This window comes from Hyaena hyaena, unplaced genomic scaffold, assembly GCF_003009895.1.
Source record: "Hyaena hyaena isolate Hyena2069 unplaced genomic scaffold, ASM300989v1 scaffold_74, whole genome shotgun sequence".
NCBI lineage: Eukaryota > Metazoa > Chordata > Mammalia > Carnivora > Hyaenidae > Hyaena > Hyaena hyaena.
Genome location: NW_024080706.1, coordinates 514341 through 530718, shown reverse-complemented (window position 1 = coordinate 530718; position 16378 = coordinate 514341). Strand labels below are relative to the sequence as shown.

Below are 16378 nucleotides of genomic sequence, written 5' to 3'. Positions count from 1 at the left end.
GCTGTTCAGATGAGCCTGGGCTAATCTTCCCTCTCGCAGTCGCTGCGTGTCTCTAGCCAGCAGATGCGCTTTGATTAATGCAGTGGCACAAGGTGGCCTGTGTCCACCGCAGAGGCTGATAAATGCAAGTAGGAAAGAGTGCTCCAGCTTCTGTCATTGAAAACTGGGTAGATGGTCTGCACTAGGGCCCTGTCGCTCTCGTCTTCATTATCCCCTCAGATGGATTAATTGGTCTCTTGAGGTGAGATTGCCACCGGTTCTGAAGGGTGCTTCCCTTTGCCACATTATCGCTTGCCCTTCACTCTGCTCCTGAAAGTCACTCTTGAAAACACACATTCCTCTCCACCTGGGAAGCCTGATTTATCACCCAACTCCTCAACAAGATAAAAACCTCTGGCCATAAAACCCTGTTATGCATTATGCTCTGTTGGTTTTGTGTCTAGACAGAGCTAAGAGACCCCTTTGTGGCCCGAGCTATACCTAGAGATGACTGTATTTACTGTCTTTTAGAAGAAAGATGGACTCGACAGCTTTATATATTAGACAGAGACCAAGGAGTTTGGCAAAGAAAGCTGTGGGTGGGGCGGGAGGAGGGGTGGCGCCTGGGTGGCTCAGTCGGTTAAGCTTCCAACTTTGGCTCAAGTCAGGATCTCATGGTTCATGAAATTGAGCCCTATATCGGGCTCTGTGCTGACAGCTGAGAGCCTGGAGCCTGCTTCTGATTCTGAGCCTCCCTTTCTGTCTGCCCCTCCCCACTTGCTCGCTTGCTCTCTCTCAAAAATAAAAAAATAATAATAATAAACATTAAAAAAATTTAAAGAAAGCTATAGCCAGGAAGTCAGGAGATGACATTTTCAACTCTGGTTCTGCCCGTCCTTCCCCAGTGAGAGAAAGCAGAGCCTCATGGGGTTCCAGTCCTGACACTTAACTAATTCTGTGACCTTGGGTGAGTTACTCATATCTGCCTGAGTTCATCATCTATAAAATGGAGATAATGATGGTACCTATCTCATGGTGTTGTTGTAAAGATAAATCATGTAAATTGCTTAGAATAGAATGCTTGGCTATAGCATGCACTCAATAAATGTGAGCTATCATGATTATTATGCTAGCCCAGAGCAACTATGTGCAGATACTGTCAACACCTATAAAACAGTCCCCCATTCCAATGAGTCATGGGAGCTAAGAGCTCCCATTTTGAAAAAGGAAATTGACAGTGGTAGCTGGCTTACTGGAGAGAGCTGGTCCACATCCAAGGATCTTTTCCACACAGTACGTCCTTGCCAGACTGACTGCACGTGTGGTCTAGGGTTATCACGGTCATTGCCAAGAGACGTGTGAGTTACTGAGCCGGGAGACACCCATATTAGGAGCATCTAGAATCAGGGAGTCTTTGGGACGTGCAGAGGGAGGGCTAGAGATCACCACCGGGCAGGTGCTACTCGGAATTAGTGAGGTGGATGGGGTGTGAGTCCCACACCGCTGACCTGTCACAGCCTCTTGGGGTCGAGAGAGCCAAGCCATTCCAGCGTTTGGCCTGGCTGCTGAGCTCAGTCCTCCACAGAGCCACCCAGCCACCCAGCCACATACAGCTAGGAGATTATGTTAAAAAACAAATTCCCCCATGGGTTGCCTGGGTATATACATTTTTTCAAAGTCATTGAACTGTAAGCTCAAGATGTGTATATTTCACTGTACGGAAATTACAGGGTTTTTTAAAATGAGATTTTTCTCCCCCATAAGTTGGTAGTGGAGCTTGCATAGATGCATGGGCTGTCACCATGGCCTGAGGAGGGCCCTTTTGTGGTCACCAGCTGTGGGGAGGAACAGCTGTTACACATCTCCTGCAGAAGTGTGTGACCTGCCCCCCCCCCCCCCCCCCCCCCCCCCCCCCCCCCCCCGCCTACCCTGGTCCCTTTCTTTTTTTTTTCCATGTTATTTATTTTGAGAGAGAGTGCATGTGCACAGGGGAGGACAGAGAGAGAGAGGGAGAAAGAGAGAGAAAACCTGAAGCACGCTCAGCGCAGAGCCCGACACAGGGCTGATCCCACAAACTGTGAGATCATGACTTGGGCCAAAATCAAGAGCCGGACGCTTAACCAACTGAAACACCCAGGCAACCCCTGACCCCTTTCTTAGCTGTTTCTCCACCACCCATCTTTCTCTGACTTTCTACTTTTTTTTTTAATTTTAAAATTTTTATTTTTTATTTATTTTGAGAGAGACAAAGGCAGCATGAGCGAGGGAGGGACAGAGAGAGATAGAGAAAGAATCCCAAGCAGGCTTTGCACTGTCGGAGCGGAGCCCAATGCAGGGCTCAAACCCACCAATCGTGAGATCATGACCTGAGCTGAAATCCAGAGTCGGACGCTTAACCGACTGAACCACCCAGGCTCCCCTCTCTGACTTCTTACTGTCTGTACTTTTCTTCTCAGATTTTGTTGTCTTGGTTACTCTTTTAATTTATAGTTCATCTTTTTTATGATCAGGAAAAAACATGTCTATCTTAAGAAGAAAAATTTAACTGCTCACAAGTGGATAAAGTAGAAAGTGCACGTCTTTCCCCACGTCCAGTCCCATTTCCCAGAAGTGACTGTCATGCGTGGTTTGGCGGAGCACAGCCAGGCCCTGTCTAGGGGTGCATGTGTCTATAGAACACAAACATTTGGACGTGTAGGTAAATACATATCCACACACAGCATTTTGTTTCACTGCAAAGATAGAATCATTTGCATGGTTCTGCATCTTGCTGTTAGCACTTAACAGATAGTGGGTATTTTTTCATGTCAGCAGATACACGCTGCCTCCCCACTCTTTTTCAGTGGCTATATAATATGTCTATTGCTTGGGTGTATTTAATCACTCTTTCTTCTCCATCTCTAACCCAACTCAAGATGGCTATGGAGTCAACTGAGAGGGGCGCCTGGGCGGCTCAGTCAGGTAAGCGTCCGACTTCGGCTCAGGTCATGATCTCATGGTTTGTGGGTTCAAGCCCCGCGTTGGGCTCTGTGCTGACAGCTCAGAGCCTGGACCCTGCTTTGGATTCTGTGTCTCCCTCTCTGTCTGCCTCTGCCCTTCTTGTGCACGCTCTCTCTCCCTCTCTCTCTCTCTCTCAAAAATAAATAAATATTTTTTTAAATGTTTTATTTATTTCTAGGAGAGAGAGAGAGAGACAGCGTGAGCAGGGGAGGGTCAGAGAGAGAGGGAGTCACAGACTGAAACAGGCTCCAGGATCTGAGCTGGCAGTCAACACAGAGCCCGACGCGGGGCTCGAACCCACGAACCGCGAGATCATGACCTAAGCTAAAGTCGGACGCTTAACCAACTAAGCCACCCAGGCGCCCCACGGTTCATGTGTTTGAGACCTGCGTCGGGCTCTGTGCTAATAGCTCAGAGCCTGGAGCCTGCTTGGGATTCTTTGTCTCTCTCTCTCTCCCCCCCTCCCTTTACCCCTCCCCTACTCATGAACGTCTCTCTCAAAAAAATAAATAAACATTAAAAACAAAATTTACAAGAGTGGTGTTACGTGGGTCCCTCACCTCAGCACAGATGGCCGGGTCCCAAACATCGCTTCATCCCTCGTCTCCCAGTCTGGCTCTGCCTTACTGATGGAAGCCAGGACCTGACGTTTTCTGTGCAGGATAACTGTGGGATGCGTGGTTTGTTGAAAAATCCAATTCTGAGCATGTTGGTCTACCACAAGCCAGAAGAGGTGGCCAAGGTGCCCTCTCAGTGGGTTTGGGTCACACACAAGGCAGCACAAGCGTCATTTGTGCGGTCATTTATAATCCTGCCCTGGTGTTCAGAGCCAAACCACGTGGCGCTGATCTGGGGAGGAGGAGGAGGATTTACTCTCTTCTTTCAGGCTCTTAGATAAGCCTGATTAGGTACATTCTGGCACATTCCTGACAAGCTCCAGACACAGGATGGGTTACCTGATTCATCCCCTAGCACCTCTTGGGGTGAGAGCAGACACTCTCTCCTAGGCAGGTGGCCAGCCAGCGCAAGGCCACTGAGGCCAAACACTCTCATTAGCATCATGGCTCAAAGCTTGAGCATGGAACCAACCCAAACCAGATTGAAATCTTGACCTTGCTGCTAATCGGCTGGATGTGGCTCTGAGTAAGTTAATTCCCTTCCCTGAACCTCTGTTTTCTCTTCTGTAAAATGGGGATAACAGTAGTGGCCTCAGCTCAGGTCATGACCTCACAGGTCGTGAGTTCGAGCCCTGCGTCGGGCTCTGTGCTGGAGCCTGCTTCGGATTCTCTGTCTCCCCCTCCGCCACTCCCCCTGCTCATCCTCTGCCTCTCTCTTTCTCTCTCTCTCTCAAAAATGAATAAACATTAAAAAGAAAAACAGCAATCCTACCTATAGGACAGAATGAAATAGCGCCTAAGATGTATTCTTAGAAGAGTACCTATCACATGCTAGCTGTTAACTCAGTAATATATTCCCTACATCACGTTGAGAATGCCTCCGAATCTCTGTTTCCTCATCTGTGAAATGGGGGTATACCGCATCGCCCGAGACTGTTGTGAACGCTATGTGAGCCAATGTGTACACATGACTTTGCCTGAGGCACGGCATCTGGTGAGAGCTGAGTTTGTGAGGGTAGTGATTGCTCGCTCTGTTTCCATACATCCACCCCACCCCACCCCACCCCCTGCCTCTGTCCTCACTCAGCCCTCGCCACCCCTGCCTGGCGAGCAGAGTAGCGAATCTGGCCACTGCATCTCTTGCCCTGTCTCTGCTGTAGCTCAGCCTCCGTACAGGTGTCGGAACAGGTTTTCAGAAATAACTGGTTTTACCACTTCCTGCCCACACTGGGGAGCCCACTGTGGTTATAAAATCAAACACCCCGGCCTCGGGGCGCCTGGGTGGCTTAGTCGGTTAAGCATCCGACTTTCGCTTGGGTCATGATCTCGCGGTTCATGGGTTCGAGCCCCGCATCGGGCTCTGTGCTGACTGCCGGCTCAGAGCCTGGAGACTGTTTCAGAGTCTGTGACTCCCTCTCTCTCTGACCCTCCCCTGCTCACACTGTCTCTCTCTCTCTGTCCTAGAAATAAATAAAACATTAAAAAAAAAAAAAAAAAACACCCCGGCCTGATTTAAAGCTTCACACAGCGACCTCCTTCCCAGCTCTCCTGCTTTGCCTCTTTCCTGCCCGGGAGCCCTCACTGTATTCCTCACGCACTTGGGTCCACCGCCCATGCGGGTGGCACTCCATCCCGTGCCTCCTCAGCTTCCCCTCTGAACGACATCACTTATTTTAGGAGCTGACTGGAAACTCACTGCCATCAGGAAGCCTCTTGTGGTCACTTCTTGTCGCCTCGGCTCGGCAGCGCGCCTGGCTGTGACCGGCACTGGTCTGGTGCAGTCTGGGTTCAAATCCTACTTGTGCTGCTTACCAGCTGGGAGACCTTGGGGATATAATTTTTCCTCTCTGTGTCCTCCCTTGTAAAATGAAAATTTGAGAACTGGGAATAGCGTCATTATTCCCCGTTAACAAATGAAGACATCGAGAGGTGTAGTAATGCAGGGGCCATTGTGAAATAGCCACATCTAGGGCGCCTGGGTGGCTCAGTCAGTTAAGCATCCGACTTCAGCTCAGGCCCTGATCTCATGGTTTGTGAGTTCAAGCCCCATGTCAGGCTCTCTGCTGTGTGCACAGAGCCTGCTTCAGATTCTCTGTCCCCCTCTCTCTCTGCCCCTCCCCTACTCAGGCTCTCTCTCTTTTTCTCTCTCTCTCTCTCTCTCTCTCTCTCTCAAAAATAAACATTTAAAAATGAAGAAAAGAAATAGCCACCTAAGTCCCTTAGTATCACATCTGGCATTTAGTTGCTTACATATGCATTTTCTTCCCTCCATTGTTTTGTTGCTTTGATACAACACCAGCTCCTTAGGTGCAGGACCTGGATATTCTGTTTGTGCAGCTTACCCCTCTGTATCAGTCAGTGTGTGCTAGGTAACATGTCGGTCTGAGTCAGCAGTTTAAGACAGTTTATTTCTTGCTCATCCTGCACGCCCATTATGGATTGGTAGGGCAAGCCCTTCTCAATCCAGACCTCTCACATTTCATTGACCAAAGCAAGTCCCAAGGGCAAGCCTGATGCTTAAGGGGACAGGGAGGTCCAATCCTACTGTGTATCTTGAAGGAGAGAAATTTAGGAACATTGGTCAACCACCTAACGGTGGCCGTGTTCTCCAGAAGTCTGCCTCTGGTTTTGCATGTGGCGATGCCTGTTTGAAAGCCTCCTGTCAATTCTGGGTGTACAGTTCTCTGCCAGGCACTTGGAGTCTTTGGTGATGAGATACAGTCCCGTTCTGCAGGGGTCTGTGGTTCCTGCCTGATCCCCAACCTTTGCCAGAAACCAAGAACAAATCCAGTTGCCTAACGACTCAGCCGTTCCTCCCAGCAGTGAGGACACGCAAAGAAGAAAGTTGTATCTCATCTGGAAATTATGACCAATGTTCAGAGACCCCGGTCCTCTGGGCTCTGTCATCCTTGACTCATTCATTCATTTATTCATTTATTCAACAAATACTATAACTGTCGAGACCTGCTGTCTACCAAGCACTGTTGTGTTTATAACCACGTAGTGACAATCATGACAGACGTTTCCCTGCCTACTCAGGTCTGACAGTTGGACAGACCAGGCAGTCAACTACAGTGCCTGAGAATGGACTCTAGAGACAGCCCACCTACCAGTGTTTGCATCGCTTACTCAGAATGTTGGGCAAGCTCCTAGAACTCTCTGTACCTCAGTCTTAACCATCTTTAAAGTGAGAATGATAAGCATACTTATAGGATTATTATAAAGAGGCACTGAGGTAGAGAACTCATAGAAGACATTCACTAAGATATTGCCTATGGAAAGCACCTGGTAAACATTAGCCATGCCTCTGGTCATCATGGCTGCCATCCTCCTCCTCACCACGGTCATTGTGCGAATGGCAAGGTGTTGCACCCGGAAGGAAAGTTTTGCCTTTCCCTTCAAGAACCATATTATATTAGTGGCTGTTTGCATCACACATTAGTCCCTGGAAGCTTGTTTCTTGTGGGCCTGAAGCACCTGGTAAAGACTGCCACTGCAGTCACACCTCACCCCTGTTTATAACTTTGTGCTGGGTCCAATTAATCCCTGTGATTAGCCATTATGTGGTTCCAACAGATCCGCTATTGTTGGCCTCTGAAGTCTCACCATCTAATCCCTTTTGAACATTCAAGTGGCTTTTCACTGTTAAGGTTCACAGTATGGAAAGAACAGCTGAATATAAATTGAACATTTTCAAAAAGGGAGGAAATGGCTAATAATTCTGAAAGCCAGACTAAAGAGCTGAGAAACCTCCCCGCAATACATCAGACAAGTGCCTGGGTCTGCCTCCTGAAAGCCAGATCTGGGTCCCTGTTTCTAGGGAAAAATGCATGCGACGTGTCTCTGGGGCTCAGTCACCCAGGCTACTTGACGAGGCAATGACATGTGGTGGGTTTGGTGGGAAGGACAGGGGCGCCAGAGAAACGGCACTAATTCCCACATACGCACAAAATACAGACACTTCCGGATCTGTATCAACTCAAGTTCAGGATCATCGAGGAAAGAAAGGGAAGTCACCCTTGCTACTGCGACCGTCAGACATCACCTGAATCAGGGACCTACCTATGCTACAGTCCTAATCCATCCCAACCTTTTGCCAAAATATCCATCCCCCCAAAAAAGGAAAGAAAAATGTATACCTCATCCAAAAAGCTGGCCTAATTAAATCCTGACGGATTGCTGCTCTATTTCACAGCTGCCTGGTAGCTGATCTGTTTCTCTGGCAGGAGGAGAATACATCTGGCTTCACTGAGTTGTTTAATATCCCTGGCAGGAGCCAAGGAATGGTAGACATGCTAGGCAGTGTGTTCTTATCTTACTCTAAGACACAAGGGAGTTGGGATAAGGATCTATTTTTTCTCTTGGTTTTAAAATGATCAGAAGAGGGAGCGGAGCGGACTTTGCCAAAGTTCCATCTGTGGGACACATCGTCAGCATACGGTGATTCCTGTAGGCTTTGAAACGGTGTGGCACCTTAACCGTATCAAATGTTTAATGAAGTGAGACCCCATCTCATCGGTATTCAGTGTGGCACTGACATCACATACGCTAATCCTGAAACAATAAGCCATAAAGGAGCCGCTTTCTTTCTTGGTTTGAAATGAATGGAGCGGCCTGAATTCTTGCAGTTTTATCTCCTGCTCTATAACCTGGAACGATGCCAACGTGTTGGGTTTTACCCTTGGGAGTTCACATCATGTGAAAAACTTAAATCAGGTCTGTCTGCCAGTACACACGGTCCTAATCCGTTAAATATTTCTAGCTAACAATACACATGGGGCCCTTTAGCTACACAGGCAGCCATGTTCTGCTAAGACCATGCAAATATAACCGCTTCTGCCTGCTTTTGGGGGGGGGGGGATCAATAATTCCCCAGGCCTACATGGTTTTACCCAAATCCCTCATGCAATGCACCAGGCACTTGGCGTGTCTTAACCTTAGCATAGTACACCGCTCGTTCTCAGGGTCGGGGCTCTGACTGTGAGCCTGGGAAAGTTTTAAATGAAGGATTGTCTTTCCCTTTGATTAGCCACTTATGGGGAACCAGAACCTTTGACTTTATCAAGTTATGGGAACTTGAGTCGGCTACAGAATGTGCAAAGACAAAGGCATTGAGCCTTGTCTGTCCCTGGTCCATTCTGGATTCAAGAAAGTTAAAACATGGGGGCTCGTTTTAATGAATGAGCCTCATATGGAACATTTTTCTTCAGAGTCACGCACTGCTGTCTGAAAAAGAAAATTTCTTTCCAGAAAACTCTGGTTTTTCATAACTACCTCTTTCATGCTTCTGGTTCATTCCCAAGGGAGTGATTTATTTCTGTTCATCCAAGAAAGGAGATAGCATTTTGAGGATTCTAAAAAGCAATGTGTGACCCCTCTTTCATTGACAGCTCTCTGTCAGGGACCCCCGTGTGCTGAGTTAAGTGCTGGAAAAAAGAGCAGGGCATGTAGTTGTAAGGAGGGTGGACACAGGAGCCAGAGGCCCATGTACAAATCCTGGCTTCGACCCTTAATCGCTGTGTGAGGTTGTGCTGGGCACACAGCCTTCCTGTGTTGGGGTTTCCTCTTTGGTAAATGGGGCAATCAACCATACTTTACTTGTTTAATTTGTTTGTTTTAAAGTTTGTTTATTTTGAGAGAGACAAAGGGTGCTTGTGAGAGAGCAGGGGAGGGGCAGAGAGGGAGAATGCCCGACATGGGGCTCAATCTCATGACTTGAGCCGAGATCAAGAGTCAGACATTTAAATGGCTGAGCCACCCAGGCACCCCTATACTTTCTTCATTTTACAGTCCTTAGACTAGTGCCTGGGCCTTTGTAAGTACTATATAAGTGTACCACCACCATCACTGCTACTATTGTTGATAGTGTTATTATTACTAATTATCATTACTGTTACTAGATGCTGAGAACAAAACTGCCCACAAAAACAAAATAAAAGCCACCGTCCCTGTCTTTATGGAGCACAGAGGCAGACACTGTATACGAGATCATGATGGAACTCAGACAGTAGAAGAGGGAAGGGTAACTCCTTCCAGGGGAACCCCAATGAGGAGACTTGTCCTAATCAGGAAGGTCATCAAAGGCTTTCCTGAGGAGGAGATGATTGCTGAGATCAGAGGGAGGAGAAGCGTTAATTCATTCCAAAATACAGTAAAACCTTGGTTTGCGAGCATAATTCATTCCGGAAACATGTTTGTCATCCAGAGCTCTTGAATATCAAAGCACATTTCAAGAACCATTGGCTCAGTTGTGATCATGTGACATTCAGTGTCAAGTACTACTCATATTGTAAGACATCGCTCGTTTATCAAGTTGAAATTTATTAGAAATGTTTGCTCATCTTGCGGAACACTCGCAGAGCAAGTGACTTGTGATCTAAGGTTTTACTATAATTCAGAAAATACAAAAGAAAAAAAAAACCCACCGATAATCTATCCATCCAATGATAACCACTGTTAACATTTTACCGTGTAGCCTTCCATATCTTTTTATGAATGAATAAAAATACACACACACACACACGTTTTCTCATCACAAAAATGGCGTCCTGCTCTTAAAAAGTACGTATTTTTCCCTAAAGAACTTTGTTTCATCAGGCGAATAGTGTGGACACCTCTCTGGACCTTCCGGCTCAGTGCACAGGCTCACCTCTGTGCCCCGCCCCTCCCCTGCCCTCCCCCGAGGCAGGATGGTTCTGCTCCAGAATGTTTAGCATGTTTGACATACACATGCACATCACCTTCCTTTTTAAAGTACCTCTTATATTTTGGGATCCTGAATTCTAAAGAATCCCTGCTAAGGGATTTGCCCCTGAGGTCATAAGAAACCCCTAAACCGTATTAGACTCTTGGTGGATGAATTGCTCGTCTTCATATTGCTGAAGGCTCAGGTCACTATGAGTCACCTTTAAAGGAGATAGTTTTATGGACTCAAAAAAAAAAAAAATCATCAACGGCCTTGTGCTCTGTGAATTGATTTTCCGCCTCTTTCTCCTCCCCATCTACTCAGTGACAGGTTGATTCATTCTTTTCCCCTGTGGTACAGTCGAAGACGTGTCCGCGCTCTGGGTGAGGGCTCTGTTAACATACATCTATACGTCCTGCCTCGTCCCAGTTGGGGCGATGGCAGCTGCCGGCGTGTGCCAGCCTCAGCCTCGAACAGTACCCCGTCCAGCTTCCTTTGTGTCCCAAAGACTTGTTTTGACTTGGTTTTCACTTCTCTTTCCCTTTATACTCTCCTAGCTTCACCTTGAGTCTGTCTGCCTTATAAGGTGGTAACCAAGGTCATTCAGTAAACTTGTGCACCAGGGTCTTATAGTGTGTTCAGGCTGCCATAACTAAATACCACAGACCATGTGCTTTAACCAACAGAAATTTATTTCTCGTAGTTTCAGAGGCTGGAAAGTCCAAGGTCAACGGGTAGACCAGTGTGGTTCCTCCAGGACTCTCTTCCTGGTCTGTAGATGACCACCATCTTGTGTCCTCACATGGAAGCAAGAGAGATAGCAAGCTCTCTAGGGTCCCCTTCTTTTTTTTTTTTCCCAATTTTTTATTGTTTACTTATTTTTTAAGGAGAGAGAGAGACAGAGAGACAGAGCTCAAGCAGGGGAGGGGCAGAGAGAGAGACACACAGAATCCGAAGCAGGCTCCAGGCTCCGAGCTGTTAGCACAGAGCCCAACATGGGACTCAAACCCACAAACCGCAAGATCATGACCTGAGCCGGTTGGATGCTTAACCGACTGAGCCACCCAGGCGCCCCTCTCGTGTCCCCTTCTTAAAAGGGCACACTGATCCTGTGAGCAAAGTCCGACCCTCGTGACTTCATCTAGCGCTGACTGCCTCCCAAACGCCCTACCTCAAACAGCATCACACGTGGGTTAGGGCTTCAACATGTGAATTTGGGCAGGAGTCACATATTTAGGCCATTACCAACAAGTGTCAGAACTCGGGGTTCAGAAGAGCATGTTACTAAGAGGCTGTGACTGGTCGAAGATAAAATCTGAACTGTCGGGCTGGTGAGGCATCAAGAGGAGGGTGGGGAGATAACGGGGCACGGTGGGAAGAGAGGGCAGCACATGCCAGCTTTGCCACTTACTGGCTGTGTAAGCTCGAGACACAGTCCGTCAGAACTCGCCTCTCCTGCTCTGTACAAGTGGGTCTGGGGATGCACATTCACGGGCTTGCAGTGAGTTCTTGACTTAGGAGTTTACGAGTCTTGATTCAGTCAGTCAAGAAAGAACTATGGATCGGGGCACCTGGGCGACTCTGTTGGTTGAGGCTCCGACTTCAGCTCAGGTCATGATCTCACAGCTGGTGGGTTCGAGCTCCGCATGGGGCTCTGTGCTGACAGAACGGAGCCTGGAGCCTGCTTCAGATTCTGTCTCCCTCTGTCTCTGCCCCTCCCCTGCTCTCACTCTGTCTCTCTCTCTCTCAAAAATAAACATTAAAAAATTTTTAAAAAAGAACTGTGGATTGCTGGATTGGTTGGTTATCCGTGACGTGTCAGGCACCGTGTTAAGTGTGACAATCAGATGAAACCCTTGTATATGCCTAAGACCAAGTGCAGGACAGGTGTAGACACTTGATGAACTTTCCTTTCAAGTGTCACGCAGAACAGATCACGGGAATGGGGTGAACAGGGCTGACTCAGTAGAGGAGCCAGTGATAGCCCAGGGCCAGTGGCAGAAGAAATGTTTTGTTTTGTTAAAGCATGAAAGTGAAGTTGATCCTGAAAATGGTGATTAGTGGAGACATTTGAGGGTAGAAGTTGGGTGGGTAATAATGGAAGCCACACACTGTCCTTTGAGGCTGGAGCATGGAATGATAGGCCCATGGCCAGAAGATAGCCGGACCATCGGCAGGCCTCTCCAGCCATCACAAGTCTGGTCTTTGTTGCTAGAAGGTAGAAGAAAAAGAGGTATTACTCCAGGGACATTTGTGGGATGGCTTCTTATTATAGCTTGACATGTACAACCTTGCATTCGAGTTAGCAGCAATTACGTCACATTTTTAACGCACGTAAGTCTGAGTAACCAGGTTTGCCGTAAAGGCTGGTGATGGGGGTTTCGTGTGGTTGTTGGGTTGTGTTTTGGTTTTGGTGTGGGGTTTTTTTTTTTTGTATCTTTTAAATTAATTTTCAATTAAGTTTTGAAAGAACAAAGTATAAAATTAACTAACTTGCAATTAATTTCAACAGTAATTATGCAAAAATTCTAGGCATGTGAAAAGATGGGGAGCATGGAATAATTAGTCTTGGATTTTTTTCACTGCCATAATTACCGTGATGAATATGTATGAGGCCATTTGGGAAAGGAAGGCACAGCAAGCAATTGTATTTAATTAAACTTTTAGCTGGCTTAGCTCGGGGAGCCCGCATTGTGTTTCAGTCTCCCAAACTATTAGCAAAGCCTCTCCCAAACCAATAGCCCCCAGAAACATAAAGGAGAAAGTCACAAGTGGCTTTTTCTCAACTCTTCTCTTAATTTTGTAGACTCCTAGTTTTCGTGGATCCTTGGCATGGCATGCATCATTGCCCAGGGCGTGGCCTGAACAATTCCTTGAAATATGACAAGGAAGCGTAGCCACTTTGTTTTAGGCCACTTTGTTTTAGTTCAGCCTGTGTCAAAGACCCTTTGCTGGCCCTCCTTGGTCATCCCTTTCTACAGTGCAGGATGTGGGAGTTGGGTTAGGACAAGTGTATCGTCATAGCAGCCATCGCCATGATTGAGCTGTTACTGCAGGCCATTCATGTGCAAGCACCTGACATGAATTGTTCTCTCCCAGCCGTCTAGCCACAGAGAGCCGACACTTCAGGAACTTGCCAAGAGCGAGGTTTGAACCCTGCTCTTTCTGTCCCCAAGACCTGTGCTGTTCACCACTCATCCACTCTTCTGTTTGTCCAAGCTGGAAAAAAGAAAGAAATCCTTTTAGTCCCCACTTTAGGCTGCAGGTAGAGTTTATTCAGCATCCTTGTTGTTCTGAGGTTGCCTCCTGCTGCAGGTGGACATACCAGGGGTACCTAAGCCAGTAAAGCAACGCCTGGCCAGAAGCCATGACGAATAATATTGCAGGGGTAGGGGAGAGGGGATGCATCAGTGACAGCAGCAAATGTTTACTGAGCTCTCTGTGTGCCAGCCACTGTGCTACCTACTGTATGATGACCCAAGTCCTGTCTTCACAAGCAGCCATGAGATGGATGCTGTTATCCCCATTCTACAGATAAGGAAAAACTGAGGCCCAGGAATGTAAGTAACCTGCCAAGTTTGCAAAGCTAATGAGTGGTAGAGCCAGGATTTAATTATGGGTCTGGCAGCCTCCAGAGGCTAGAGCATATACTGAACATCAGGCATCATCTTCTCAATCCCTTTCCGTGTCCAAGGGCAGCCCCTCCCCCCAGGTAGGAAAGCACGGCCCCACAGAGGCCGTCTTCAGTCTCGCCCGCTGGTGGCAAGAGCCAGATTCTGAGTGTTGGCCATCTTGGAAGATTTTCCCCCGGTTGCAACGGAGGCGATATTTGGATGCTTGTAAAGAACTTTCTAGAATCTCCAGAGCAAAGAGAGAAGTGTAGATTGTGTCAAACTGTAATCATTGCAGGGTCTTGCTTTTATTTAACACGGAGTACTTTCTCTGAGCTTCTCATTTCCAAATTCACCACCGCAGAAAGGCCTCTCAGCTGTAGCCCCTCTCGGCTCGCTCACGCACTCTTAGTCAGTGACTACTTTTGATTTTTGAAGTACTCCGTTCCTGTGAGGGGTTCCTTTCTGGAATGGTATCTGACTTCACAGGCAGTCACAGCTCACCAGAAGGGCCAGGATGGGTCCCAGTGAATGCTGGTTCCGTGGCCCTCTTCCAATTCTCATTAAGTTCGATGGCTTTAGTAAGAAAAAAAAATCTCATCACACACGCGCATGCCAGACTGCCATTAGTGGGCCGGGAAGAACCTTCCGCCAAGGGAAGCAATTTCCTCTTTCTGTAATTAAAGCAATTTGGAGCTGAACGTATTTATGGGCAGACTCGCTGAAGTGAGACAGAAGCGTTTTACAGAGTGCGGGTCGGAGGAAGATCCGGAGGCCACGGGCACGGCGGCCTGGGCACCTCTCCGTCGTGACAGCGGCGTTAGGGGTGGGCGCGGTCTGGCCCAGGCCTCACGCTGCATCAGGCGCGGCATAAGGCGGTGAGAAACCGAGGTACAGAGGAAGAAAGCAGTGTGCCCAGAGTTGGAGGGCGAGCCAGCCAGGGGGCACGCAGGCCCAGGCCCAGTGGTCTGCCTCCTGCCCCTGCGTCTCTCCCGGGGGTGCAGCGGGGCTGAGCTCGGGGGGCCGGTGCCCTTCTGCAGCCACTTGGGGGCTTTCTTGCTGTCATTGGAGTGTCTTCGGTCATGATTTCTGTTCTCCTCTGGTTCTCACATTTGCAGAGTTTTCCCGAAGTCACGTTCTGCCCTGAGACCCCGTCTCCCGCCGGCAGCCTGTCCGGGTCATTATGTCATACGTGTAGATGTCTGCGGAGAGCTAGCAGCCCCAGGCTCAGAGCACCTGCCCGAGCACCTCCCCAGCTCCATCTCCCCCCGGCTCCCAGCGCCGCCCCCACCCCCCCACTCTTCACTGATAGGAGGCTGGAATTCTCTGGAGCAGAGATGTGTATATTCCAAGCTCAGCTAGGGCTTGAGATCAGTGTTCAGTATCCCATTCAAGTTGGATTTGCTGTATTTGTAATTCTAACAAGACCTGTGTGAGATGAGGATAAGTCAAGGTGACAAAACCGTGGTCCCTTCTTGGTCTCTGCAGGCTGGGGCTCTTCCTGAGATTTGCACTGTTGGCAGGACTCACCCCCCAGTTGACTGTCTCCAGTATGAAAAACCTAAGGGAGCCCGCAGCTCATCTCTGCATCGAGTGGAAGCCCGGTGCCCTTTTCCTCCAGCACCTCTGTTCCTCTCTCTGCTTCCTTAAGAAGTTGACTCTTTTTTTTTTAAGTGTATTTGTTTTGAGAGAGAGAGCACACGGGGGAGGGGCAGAGAAAGATGGAGAGAGAATCCCGATGCAGGGCTTGAACCACAAACTGCGAGATCACAACCTGGGCCTAAATCAACAGTCAGACCCTTAACCAACTGAGCCACCCAGACGCCCCTTGGGACGTGACCTTCAAGGAGCAGGATGGTTGCAGGCTCACAGGGCCAGCGCTGTAGGGTTTTTTGACCCTCAGCGTCATTCATATTGCAGGGCTGTTCATGCATCGTCTTTTTTAAAAAAAATTTTTATGGTTATATTTATATTTGAGAGGCAGACAGAGAGAGAGAGAGAGAGAGAGAGAGACAGAGCTTAAGGTGGGAAGGTGCAGAGAGAGAGACAGAAACCGAAGCAGGCTCCAGGCTTCAAGCTGTCCGCACAGAGCCCAATGCAGGGCTCAAACCCAAGAGCAGTGGGATCATGACCTGAGCCGAAGTCAGACGCTTAACCGACAGAGCCGCCCAGGCGCCCCTCACGCACCATCTTTTATCCACAAAGAGAACCAATCATGGCAGAAGTGCCACAAGTAACAACATCTTGAGCTGAAGACCCAGGGTTAAAGGATCTTCTAAACCAAAGGAGGAAGCAGGGAGATCTGCACTGCCTCCTCTTCCCTCAAGGTCTGTAGAGAGCGAGAAAGGGTTAAAAGCTTGTTTATCTGCCATCAGACAAGATGCTCTAGAATAGCTCCAACTTCAGTCTGTGCTGTGGAGACCACAAGGGGGGGTCTGTAATCATGACTGATTAGGAGTTTTCCTCCCCTGGAGCCAACAAAAAAT

General features: G+C 48.3%; 1 protein-coding gene across 1 annotated transcript in view; it reads left to right on the top strand.

Annotated features, from left to right (window-relative positions):
- Positions 1 to 16378, top strand: part of LDLRAD3 (low density lipoprotein receptor class A domain containing 3) — a 234734-nt gene that overhangs the window by 191883 nt on the left and 26473 nt on the right. The window lies entirely within an intron of this gene.